General features: G+C 44.3%; 1 pseudogene; it reads right to left on the bottom strand.

The window, feature by feature from the left end:
* Positions 1–8459: 8459 nt before the first annotated feature.
* On the bottom strand, positions 8460–8577 carry LOC124596998 (annotated as a pseudogene).
* Positions 8578–9285: the final 708 nt, after the last annotated feature.

Genomic DNA, 9285 nt, shown 5'->3' with positions numbered 1-9285 from the left:
AACGCAACGGTCCTTAGCCAATTAATCATGCGACGTTGCCAATTAACATTCAGTTTACACCTGATATAAAATCCTGCCTATCACTTACCGTTATGAGTAAGAGCGTGATTATTTTAAACGCAACTACAACACAGAGCGACATATACGAGGGTTGGAACTTAAATAGTGGGAACTATTTATTCATGACCGATGTAAAAGAGTTACATGTTTGCACCTGTTGCTTTCCTTCAAAGCAGTCACCAGCGTTGTGTAGTACCCGTTGCCAGAGACGTGGAAGGCGCAGTATACCGTTAGTAGAGCCTGTTCTGTTGATGGTGCGAATGGAGCTGTCTACTGTCGGTCGAATCTCTGGAACAGTTCTGATGCGAATACCACTAAGTGGTCCCTTCATCTTCGGAATCAAATCAAAGTCACTAGGACTTAAGTCCGGGGAGTATGGTGGATGGTACAGTACTTCTCAGTCCCATCGAACGAACGGTGTAGCCGCAGCTTGCGCTGCATACGCCCGCGCATTGTCGTTCAAAATGATGGGTGGGTTGCGTAGAAAGTGTCGCTGCTTCTTTCGCAAAGCTGGTCGCAGGTGATGCTCCAAATACAAATAGTAATACTGTGCGTTGACGGTCTGCCGTAGAGGAACGTAACGCGTTAGGATAACACCATCACAGTCGTGCACGAGAATCACCATAACTTTCACCATACTGGGACTCTGACGCACTTTAGACTTTCACGGCGACCCATAATGACGCCATTCGTTGGATTGGCCTATGTCTCATCCAGTGTTACGGTACGGAGTAAGAAAGCCTCTCCTTCGCGCTTATAGCGCTCCAAGTGCGTCTGAGCATCGTCGTAATGCATCCATTTCTACATCTCCGTCAAGTCAAACGGAACCCATCGTGATGCAATTTTTCGCATGCCCAGACGTTCCTTCAGGATGCGAAGCACAGTCTTATGCGCTAATGCGGTTTCGTGGGCGAACTCACGAATCGTACGACGTCGACCATTGTCCACTAACGCGGCAAAAGCATGCACGTTTTCTTCAGAGACGCTAGGACGCATGTCTTCTTCAGAGACACTAGGACGACCTGCCCGATGCATGTCTGCCTCAGTTTGCCGACATGCGTTGAAGGCTTTTACCCAACGTGCCACTGTTCTGTACGGCAATGCCGATTCCCCGCACGCCTCTTGAAGAACTTGATGACACAGTCCTGCTGTACGACCCCTGTCTCATTCAGTCTTGATCCAAATCTGTTGTTCCTGTTTCGAAAGCATAGTGACACCGTTACGCTAGACCGCTCGCTCACAAGTGATGTTTTTCCCTCGATTGTGAGTACGCCGGTGAAGTGGGACGGGCGAGTCCATTTACTCGGAGGTAAGGTAGGTATGTCAAACAACGTGTGCTATCAGCGACAATAGTAGATTCCATTGCATAGTGTCTCCACAGCAGTGTTGCCACTATTTAAGTTCCAACCTACGTAAATATCTATCGATCTCAGGTGCAATAACTCATATTGACCGCCATTGGACCTCACGCAGTCAAGGTCGACAATGGGAGGTACAAACAGCAACGTGCACTTACATGAACACAGAACACTATTACATCCTAGTCAATGTTTTTCCCAAAATTTAAGCACTTGACACAAACTTAATAGAAGGCACAGAAAAAGTATTACATTTCTTAGTATGTGTATATCCATTAAATATTTTTCGTAGATACGTAAAAGGCTGTATCTTCTCCAGTAACCAGTGCATGTATAAACTGAGTTAGAGAATACGAACACAAGATTGCCCGCCCCTCCTACCCCCCCCCCCCACACACACACACAAAGAGAGAGAGAGAGAGAGAGAGAGAGAGAGAGAGAGAGAGAGTGAGGGGAGGCGGCGGTGGGGGAGGGGAAGGACAGGTGGACGATCCACCATTACGTCCGAGGCTCAGACTGCCCCAAGGGACCCGGACTTCAAGCATTATACTTTTTTTTTAACGCGGACATAAGAAAAGTAATTTTAAGTTATATTAATTTCCTAACCGCCTGCACCGGGAGATTAAAAAAAAGAACAGGTTTTCAGTTGTTTATTACTGACAAACTATAAAATATAGAAACACATTGCGCATGTCACTGGGTAGAGGTTCAAAGTTTGACACAACTGGGCTGCTGTTTACAAATGGCTCTGAGCACAATGGGACTTAACATCTAAGGTCATCAGTCCCCTAGAACTTAGAACTACTTAAACCTAAGTAACCTAACGACATTACACAGATCCATGCCGCGTTTCCAGACTGAAGCGCCAAGAGCCGCTCGGCCAAAACGGCTGGCGCTGCTGTTTACAGCAACCACAAGAGAAATCATTTCGTGCGTTGGAATTTGTGCGAATTTCACCCACTGTTAAAGTGTAACGCACATTCCGCCGTCGATTCAGCAATAAGCCGCCTCTGCACAAGCAGATCTATGACTGGCATACAAAATTCGTGGCCGTTGGTTGCATATGCGAAGGAAAGAACACTGATTGGCCACATGCACGTCTGACGAAAATGGCGGCCGTATACGAGATGCGTTCACACGGATCCCTCGGAAGTCCACAAGACGGACAGGCCAGAAACTTCAACGTCCTCAGACAACGGTGCTGCGTGCTGTGAAACGATACCTGCACATTAAGTCTTTGAAGTTGCATTTGCGTCCCGGGACCGCAACAGAAAGTACGAATTTTGCATTTAAATTCCTCAGGATACAGCAGAGGACACTTTTTCCGAACGACTCATCTTTTCGGACGAATCGACGTTTCATCCATACCGCCATAATGTGAGAATTTCGGCGTCACAAAATCCTGGCGTCGTCGAACATGAAAGAGACTCGCAGATACTAAATGTTTGTTGTGCCATTTCTGTATACAAATTTTATGGTGCTTTCTTTTTTGCGGAGGAAACTGGGACAAGAATGCCATACCTGGACATGCCGCAAAATTGATCGTTAGCAACACCGTCCCACAACGTTGGATTGAAAGAGGTAGACAACAAGAACTTGTTCTCTGCTTTTGATATCACAGGTCACCAAATTTCAAAAAAATGGTTCAAATGACTCTGAGCACTATGGGACTTAACTTCTGAGGTCATTAGACCCCTAGAAATTAGAACTAATTAAACCTAACTAACCTAAGGACATCACACACATCCATGCCCGAGGCAGGATTCGAACCTGCGACCGTAGCGGTCGCGCGGTTCCAGACTGTAGCGCCTAGAACCGCCCGGCCACCCCGGCCGGCTACCAAATTTCACACAGTACGATTTTTTCTGTGGAGGTATGTAAAAGACAGAGGCTTTTCCCCCACCTATGGCAGCAACTCTTCAAGAGCTGAGACATCGAACTATTGAAGCTGTTTGATTCGTATGTGGAATGAATGGGCTAGTGTTTCCATGTTTCTCGAGCAACGCTTGGTGCTTGAGTGTAAGTATAGTATCCGTATGAACATAAAACTTCGAACTTTCCTCTGCCCAGTGAAATGCGCAATGTGTTTCTGTCTTTCATAATCTGTAATAAACAACTGAAATCTGTGCTTTCTTTGCATAAAGCATAAAAATCTCTGTGCGCTTTCACAAAAGCCAAGCAACATCGACAAATTTGTAATAAGCAATTTACAGTAAACTTTAAAACGAAGGATTTTTGCGAAAACCTAGAAAAACAAAAGTTTTCGTAAAAATTGATAATCTCGCGCATTCTATGGAATATGTGCTATACAAAAAATGCGTATTACTGCTACAGAAGACATGCCTTACCTGTAAAAAAAACTGGTTATTTTGCGCAAAGACTTCGCTGCGATTGGAACTATCAAACTTACAGCATAATATCACGCTCTTCGGGAGGGTGAGGACAGTCCAACGACATGCCGTGTAAAACTGGCCTCAATGCACCGGGTCTGTACCTCGACAACAGGGGCTACAGCAGCTCTGGCTGAGCAGTGTTCTGTAAACGTGCGTGCCTACTTTAGTTTACGTAAGCGCAAAAACGCGCATGCGCCGAAGTAAACGGCATACTTTCCCATAAACAATGCGAGAACAAAAACAAACATCGACTGTTCAAATGGTTCAAATGGCTCTGAGCACTATGGGACTCAACATCTGTGGTCATCAGTCCCCTAGAACTTAGAACTACTTAAACCTACCTAACCTAAGGACATCACACACATCCATGCCCGAGGCAGGATTCGAACCTGCGACCGTAGCATTCGCGCGGTTCCGGACTGAGCGCCTAGAACCGCTAGACCATCGCGGCCGGCAAACATCGACTGTTGTATTTATCATTGTGCTCGTCCACCTTATGCTATGATTTCCAACCTGCTGTGATTTCCAACATAGCGGAATCACAGCCGATCGTTTTTACAAGTGTATCAGAACTCGTAACGAATATAAAAATGTCTGGATTCCAAATTTCACGATAGGCGGACAAATCTCTCCCTTGCTTACCCGCCACACCCCCTTCTCCCACTTCCCTTGTGAACCCCCACATTACAAATACAATCGGAAGTTCTACAACACATCATTAACAGTTAGATAAAGAAACTAAAATTTTGAAGAGGAACAACACTTTGACTTGCTTAGCCTGAAATAGGGAGCTCCAGTCCAAAAACGATAGTTGAAAATTGTGGGCGTCAGTAATGGAAAGAAGGGGGCGGGGAGGGGGTGGGGGGTGGCTGTGCCAAACCCCACCCCAACGCTGTCTTCTTGGAATTTGAAGAGAAGACTTTTTTATTCGTTACAGAATTCTACTATACTCCTTTACGTAATTCCTCGTGATTTCGCTTAACCTCCCGTTTGGTCAACTGTAGCATTACGTGACTGATTGCTGTGAACTAATACTGGTGTTTCCAGAATGACATCTTCACTCTGCAGGGGAGTGTGCACTGATATGAAACTTCCTGGCAGATTAAAATTGTGTACTGGACCGAGACTCAAAAGTTCTTGTCCGCGAAAGGCAAAGGTCCCGAGTTCGAGTCTCGGTCCGGCACACAGTTTTAATCCGTCAGGAAGTTTCAATACTGATGTTAACGTTTGTTGACTTGCCACTACGATCATGGAGAGTTAGGCTATTTTTTCGTAGCAGATTCAGTCCTTTGCAGGGAAGTGCTGAAATAGAGTTCCCTATCTTTCTCTGTCGACTCCTCATACCCGATAATGTCAGGGTGCAGGGAAGGACCGAGGCAACACGTCGGATCCATTGATTGGAAAACTATCAGCTCTTCAGGATATGTTATTCGTGTCACTTATAAAATTTATTTGAACTGCATTACGTGTTTCGAAACTCAATAATTCATTTATGTAAAAAAAACAGCAATTATATAGGCTTGCCCTCCACCTCTCTCTCAGGTTAATTTCTGCGGGCGCCTGTGAAAGGCATACTGTTTGTTATACACATACGAGAAACAAAGGGTGATAAAAATGTCGTGCACTCACTTTATTCAATATTCTAACGTCACTACAGATATTCGTATTTAGGTTATGACATGTTCGATTTCCCTGCCATAATTGGCGATAACGTGACGCAGACGAATAGCGAAATTCTGCATGACCCACTGAAGTGTCAGGAGATAGATGCTGTCGATGACCTCCCGAATGGCAGTTCTCAGCTCAGCAATGGTTTTGGGGTTATTGTTGTACACTTTGTCTTTAGTATAGCCCCCCAAAAAGGAGTCGCATGTGGTCAGATCCGGAGAATATGGCGGCCAATCGAGGCCCATGCCAGCGGCATGGGTACTCCAGAGCCAAAATGCGGTCTCCAAAGTGCTCCTCAACATCATACACTCTCCTGCTTCGATGGGATCAAGCCGTCTTGCATGAACCACACCTTGTCGAAATCAGGGTCACTTTGGATAAAGGAGATGAAATCATCTTCCATAACCTTCACTACCGTTCGATATTCACCGTGCCATCGGGGAAATTAAATGAAATGAGCGTATGGCATCGTTGGCCGGGAGGCTCCTATTCGGGGAAGTTCGGCCGCCAAGTGCAAGTCGTATTTCATTCGACGCCACATGGGCAACTTGCCATCGAGGAGTTCGCACCGATTGTTCCGTTACTGGACACTGCACACCACACAGCCACCCGTTGTACCATGCCCCGCCCTAACGCCTGTATATGTGACTGGATCAAGATTACTCAGTAGTAAACAACTGTGAATTCTTATACAACTCCTCACCAAAAGGAGGCGGTGGCGAAGCTTCCGTCGGCGAGTCCAATCCTAGAAAGTTAATCCAGAGGGTTTGGACATCATTGACAGAATGATGAGCATATTCTACTCTGATCGCAATGTACCCGATCCATCAAGTTTGTCGCATATTCTGCTAATACCTTGAAGAGCCATACACCAGCAATGCACTTGGAACAGTATTCTGCACTACTACCACTTCTCCTACTGTTAGCAACAAAACTGTCGTTATCCAAATGACTCGGGACTAGAACCGATCCGAATAATGGAACATCCGCATATTTGAATAAACCATGAAAAAAACGTAATTTCTTTACAGAAAGCTTAATTTGTGTATACATACTACTGTAATATTAATGTTAATGACTACAAAACGATGTTATTTGGATTTTGTACAGTACTGTACTTAGACACAGTGTCAGTTCTTGAACGTATCGGGAAACTCAGTTGGTTTGTTGCCTTCAATCGTTTTCGTGCAGCCAAGCCTCGCATCCTCTTGACGGTGAGCCATATTCCTTTTAGAAATTGCTCCAGGAAAAACCTCTCCATCCATGTTAACGCAGTGTCAAGACACGCAAACGCTGCACCAGCTGACGGTCCTGTATCTGTTCCGTGACAATGTCATCCTGTGGCCACCAGTTTCTCCTCTCACACTTTCAGTGATTTCATCGTCAATGAGAATTTGGAATTCTGGGTCCGAAGGATCACATGCTAGCCACTCGCCTATATCCTCTGCACTGCAATCGGAACGCAAGGGCAGTCTTTTAAATTCATTTTTTTGGTGATGAGCTACAATGCTTTCATTTTCATCTTCTGTCAAACGCTTCTTTAACAGTTGTCTCCTGTAGTGTCGTTTTACAGTTTCAGTAACCGATAGGCTGCAGCAAATGCGTTACGTTTGGCAGCAGGAAGAATGGTTTTGAAACGTCTGTCTTGTCATTCAAGAAGGCTTTCTGTAGGATTGGTGGGTACACTGTCCTTTAATATCGCGCTACTGCCTTCTTTACCTATGGCCTTTTGCTCCTTTTTCATTCCAGGTATGAAAATTGTATCGTACCATCCACAAAACGAAATAGCGGTAACCCAGGCCTTTGGTTGATTCTTGTAAAAGATGGGAGGTTTTCAACATTTTAGAAACAAACAGAGGTCTTATTTTGTGCTTTTCTGTAGAGTCAGCACAGTTCAGCACCGTAACACAGTCGTTACTAGCCCTGTGGCCAGGAGGACAACTTTTCGTTTAGAACTTAACTTTCAGGCACAGTCTTCCAAATAAGGTCATCTCATCTGCACTGTATAAACATTGAGGGTAATAAGATAGTGTTTCAATTTTGAATTTTTCAACAAAATTTTTTACCGATTTTTGGTCCGCTGTTCGTTTGTCACCACTTAAATCCAACTCACGAGTACCGTGCCTTACCTTGAAATTCCGTAGCCAGCCATTGCTCGCTTTAAATGAAGGTAAACAATCGATTTTCTCGGCTACGTGTTTTGCTTTTACGCCAACAATCGGCCGTGAAAGAGGGTTTCCCAATGCTCGCTCCTGCAAAAACCACTTGCATGCGGCCTCTTCATGCTCTGTTTCTGCTGTTGTCATTGCTTTTCTCGACGAACTCACATCTTAACTCAGACACAAAGTTTAAAACCAAGGACTTGTTTGTTTATACTTGAAATTGTTCATGTTCTCATGCTAAAGATCTCAGCTAATTGCTTACCACTTATGCATTCGTCTACATTGTTCAAGGACTTTTATTTCGTCAGCTAATGATAAGATAATGCATTTCCTTTTAGAAGAAATACGCCGCACAGTAAATTAAAGCACACACACGAATCAAAGCGAAAGGTACGCAAGACGAAACTTACAGCGACAAAGTATGGTATACGGTGAAGTCGCGACACAGACTGATATAAGCCGTACTGTGTGACGGGCACCACAAACACAACAGTGCGTGTAAACAATGTGGATTTGTGTCCATTGTTAACTGGAAAATTTTATCACTGAATACATTCGCTGTGGATTGTTTTTAGAACGATAAATATGCGTACATTGTATTGTATACGGTAATAAAGCACTCCGTCATCAGGCCACAAGTGGCCCATCAGGACCATCCGACCGCCGTGTCATCCTCAGTTGAGGATGCGGATAGGAGGGGCGTGTGGTCAGCACACCGCTCTCCCGGTCGTTACGATGGTTTTCTTTGACCGGAGCCGCTACTATTCGGTCGAGTGGCTCCTCAGTTGGAATCACGAGGCTGAGTGCACCCCGAAAAATGGCAACAGCACGCGGCGGCCCGGATGGTCACCCATCCAAGTGCCGGTCACGCCCGACAGCGCTTAACTTCGGTGACCTCACGGTAACCGGTGTATCCACTGCGGCAAGGCCGTTGCCTGTATACTGTAATAACTACTGAACAAAATCAACAATTTTGGTCATACAGTATAATTTCTTTTTTCCTCAAAGCGATCAGGATAGTATAAGTTTGGACAATTGCTGCTATTATCATTACAACTGCCAACGTGCCGCGGTCTGCGGCGTCAAATTATGTAATGTAATCCTGTAACCAGATCTTCTATTCGACAATATGATGGAACATCGGTATCCTAGACCGCAAAATTCATTAAACCAAGTTTTTCTCACCCTTCTTGACTATTTCGCTCTTTCACATCGTTTTTCTCACTATTAAAGGTATAAATAAAAACGATAGCAAGTTTTTAAACATAACCCTTATTAAAATATCAATAAGTACAAATTTATTACTAGAAAGAACTTTAATATGCAGTACTTACTTATTAACACTTTACTCGTTTAGGAATACATTTTTTTACATTATTACAATTGGAGTGTACGGAAACTAAAAAACCATCGTAATGCAAAAAGAAAATTTAAAGTTTCTTTCTCATCGCACACATTTTGCACACTTTTCCTTGACAACTCCAACGACGTTACCTTTTCACAAGAAATGCACTTGTAGTTAGTTTTTCTCTTTTTTTGTTGTGGACAAAATCGACAAGTTTTTCTGTTTTCAAGCTTGTCCGTTGGACATGAATTGTCATCAATTCGAGCTAAAAATTTGTTACGTTGGCTAACGATCTTCTT

This window comes from Schistocerca americana, chromosome 2, assembly GCF_021461395.2.
Source record: "Schistocerca americana isolate TAMUIC-IGC-003095 chromosome 2, iqSchAmer2.1, whole genome shotgun sequence".
Lineage (NCBI taxonomy): Eukaryota > Metazoa > Arthropoda > Insecta > Orthoptera > Acrididae > Schistocerca > Schistocerca americana.
Note: the sequence above shows the minus strand (reverse complement) of the source record. Positions and strands in the feature narration are given on the sequence as shown.